A 4343-nucleotide genomic window follows, 5' to 3' on the forward strand; every position below is an offset into this window, starting at 1 on the left:
GGAGCTAAGGAAGCCAAGGGAGCAAGAAGATCAAGCGGTGGGTGTTTTTATAGGGTAGATTTTAATGTTTTTAAGATGGGCTAAGTGAGGCCAACCGATCAATGGTTTGGATCTCACTTTGGACCCTAAGGTGTGGCCAATGGCCCACTTGGATCATCATGATCGTTCCATGATGGGGCCATTCTCCATGGACCCCACCATGATGCTTATTTCCTTGTATGCTTAGGGTCATCTAGACCATCTATTTTAGTGGAGAAAGGATCTCCACCGTTGGATTTCAGTTCCATGGACCCCACATGTAATGGGACCAACTTGATGTATGATTTAGTGCAAGGGAGGGCCCATAGTGCCGGGGTCCCTCCATCACACGGTCTCACTCTCTATCCCTCTCCCTTTTTATTTTATTTTTATTTTTTTTGTGGTGATGATAATGAAGTTGTGTGGCCCACTTGAATGGACCCCACCATGAAGTAAGTATTTTACCCAAATTATTTATAAGTGGGGACCCACCTTATATATGTAGTACCATGCCATCCATCACTTGGTGGCCCACCTAAGCAGGGCCCACCTCCAACCAATATACAAAGTCCAGCGTCCAGGGACGCTGGACGTTGCTGGAAAGACACTAATATCAGTTTGTTTCCAAGGCTATGGGGGTGGTCCGTTTGTGTAGGCCCCACCTTGATGTATGTATTAAATCCATGCCGCCCATTCCTTTTTCAAGACTATTTTAGGCGTTGAGCCAGAAGATGGGACCAATCAGACTTTCAGGCTGGCCATAACATGGCAAACAGTGCGCTCACCATTGAAACATCCCCTATTGCTTCTAGACATTGAAATATGCCCAATATTGGGCTTGTTTTGCTTGTCTGGAAGCATGGAGAGCCATTGGACGGAGTGGATTATCGGACGTGGGCCCCACCTGTGAAAAACCACAAGAAATCAATTTTTAAAAAAAATATATAAAATCACAACACAGCAGAAAGTGCAGCAGGCGCTGCCTGCGCGCCAGCGCCAGCCGTGGGCCCCACCTTGATGTTTATACACCATCTAATCCGTTTATAGGGTGGGCCAGTACCTGATGTGGGCCCACCCCAAAAATCAGCCTGATCCAAGACTCAGGTGGCCCACACCGTATGATACAATGGGATTGAACATTTACCTTTGAAACCCTTTTTGGGTCCACAGAAGTCTTGGATCAAGGTGAAATTTGTTGTCACCCTTCATCTAGGTCTGCTTGACCTTATCAATGGTTTGGATGGAATATAAACATTGTGGTGGGCCCCACATGGAGTCCACAATGATATATGTGTTTCACCGTCTGGACAGTGGACGTGGAGCCCACTGTGAATGTGGAGCCCATTGTGTGGGTGGGTGTACGTGTGCGTGTGTGTTGGTGTGTATATATTTATATATATAATATTATATTATATATAATATTATATGTTATATGTATATATACAATATTATATTATATATAATATTATATGTTACATATATATATATATATATATATATATATTATATTATATATAATTTATTGATGGTGGGAGGCCCATTTCAGTTCACTTGTGGGCCATGGTTGAGACCCACTTTGATGTATATGCAAGGCCCACTTTGATATACATAAGGCCCATTTAATGCATTAGGGGCCCATGGGTGGAGGCCCATTAAGACGTAATGGGGCCAATGGGTTGAGGCCCACTTGATGTACATATGGGGCCCAATTGGTGTGGTCCATTTGATACTCATAAGGCCCATGAGATTAGGCCCATTTAATGCATTCTAAGGCCCACGGGTTATGGCCCATTGCAATGCACATAGGGCCCATTGGTGCGGCCCAATGATGTGGCCCACTTGATGAATAGAAGGCCCATATGACATGGCCCATTTGACGTATTTAAGGCACAATGGGATGTACCTAAGGTCCATTGCAATGTACGATCCCAGCATGATTTATGTAATGATGTTTACGTCAGGGCTATGCCTTGGGAGCAATGGTGGTTTGACGTCCACATTGCAAGTATAGTGTGGTTAAATGTCCGCATTATGACTTTCCCTAGGGCCCATTGTTAGGCTCGTACGTCTGATGTGTAGGCCGTCTAGGCCCATCTTTGTCATGATTATCATCCATCCAATATAACATACTTAGTTCCATGATTCATGATCATATGCATCATACGTATGCTTGATATGAGAAATGACTGATCATAGCATATGCCTTCGGGCAGATGGTTTAGGGGCTCCCGTACAGGGGGTGTTGCCCTACATGAGCGCACGATACGCGCAGGATTGCTGCATGACTGGATAGTGTGATTCATGCATTCGCATTGTGTGATATGGTTGCTGTACGCCCTAGCGACATCAGGGCCGTAGCCTCCACAGACGTATCGTGGTTGGCAGGATTGGATACCGGAAATACTGTTCTACATGGGGTGCGATAGATATCCCTGGGTGAAAGTCCCTAAACCCTTATGGTACCAGGAGGTTGCTCCAACGTCTAGACCGAGTGGATGCATGAGCGCTGAGTGCCAATTACCAGACGGTTGCGCTTTCCACTGTGTCGTGGTCGGTTGGGAGGGGGTGCGGCCTTACCCGCCCGAGAGTAGGGGGCAATGCTAGGCTGAGTCTGACCAGCTCGAGGAATGGGTCCGCTATTGACGAGCCGAGCCCGATATTGGCAGGCGGATAGTGAGGTCTTTTCCACTCACCTTATTGCGCGCGATGGGGCGGCAATCTGGCTTGGAGTGTACTAGACCCCGGTGATATTCCAGATTTGAGCCGTATTGACATGTGGACTTAGATGAGGATTTGTATGCTTGACTTGCATTTCGCATTGCATGGCCTTGGTATGGCCGACATCATTCTTTGCACCGCATGGCCTTGGTACGACTAGTGGGATTCTTAGCATTTATCAGCATGTTCCGCATTACTCTGATACTGCATAGCTACATTACCACCTTGAGCATACACTTTCACCACCCTCTAAGCTTTCTATAAGCTTATGCACGACCATTGCGTGCAGGTGACGTTGGATCGCAGCAGCGCTGAGGCTTGGGCGCGTAGCTGATCTTTTTGGAGCTTTTGGTCTATCATCATTGTATTTCCCTTATGCTCATTGTACTTGTAAAGTTTTTTATTATAGTGGAAATGTGATGGAGTTTTTGGTTGTTGTTTGTGGGTTATGCCTTTGGTTATGCTTGTTACGAATCAAACTGATGTTGAAAATCCTCCTTGTAGCATCCCAGGATCGGAACCTGGCGAATGGGCGCTGGGAGCCGAGAATGGGGTTCTACGGAGGCTGTCGGCGCCGGATTCGGCGATCGGGAATTTTGTGAGCCCGGTTTCCGAGTTTGGGGCGTGACATACGTGGTTTGAGCTTAGACTTTCATGCTGACCCAATCAATTTTTGGGCCAGGCTTGGGCTCAAGTCATTTTAGCATGAAGCTGTTACTAAGGTTAGACCTACTGTTGAGGGTCGAATATTGCATATCAGACCCCAGTTATCGCCAGGATTTACAAACATAAGTATTGTTTAACGGCCTGATTTAATCATGTTTGTGATGCAGGGCGTGTTCACGAGCTTGGACTGGGAAAGGGTACTAAAAGCATGGATTTAACGATCTGAAGGCACCAAGGCAAGCGACGGATCCTAGGAGACCAAGATCGACAGATTTGCACGCCAAGGATCCAAGAAAACCTGAGAAATTGAAGCTCAAGTGGCCTGAAAAGTGTCTAGAATGCAAGATCATAGGGTTCCCACCATTTGATCAGTTCAAAACTCCATATGTGGCCTGAGGACCATAAATGAACCATACACGTAACATTTCAGCCATTGGATCCCTCTGAAAGTGGTCCAATGGTCAGATCAGCCCACGAATTACTGATCTGAGGCCCACCTGATATTCAGATATGCTTCAAACTTGGACTCTATCCATTAAATGAGATGAGAAAAGGGACAAGTGGATCCGATTTCCCACAAACATCAAGGTGGACCCCACTTCAAAAGGCGAATGTGCACAGCCAGTGTACACCCGCTGTGCACTGGACCAATAAGAGCGGTCAAAGTCGGTTTTGATCGACCTTATTCAAGAGGAAAACGGAAATCACCGTCTGTTCGCAACAGGAGTTGCGGGTGACTTCAGGTGGGCCATCATCATCGCAGATAAGCCTCATCCGGACCGTCCATTTGTTTCAGAAGGTCAAACCGACCGTACACATGAGGCTTTTTCAAATCGATGCTTGCACACACAGGATAATACCGTTCAAACGCAGGTTGAACGGTGATATGAAAAATCAGGTGGCCGCTTCAGCGTCGATCCAAAACCGACCATATCCGAACG

The sequence above is a fragment of the Magnolia sinica genome, chromosome 9 (assembly GCF_029962835.1).
Source record: "Magnolia sinica isolate HGM2019 chromosome 9, MsV1, whole genome shotgun sequence".
Taxonomy (NCBI): Eukaryota; Viridiplantae; Streptophyta; class Magnoliopsida; order Magnoliales; family Magnoliaceae; genus Magnolia; species Magnolia sinica.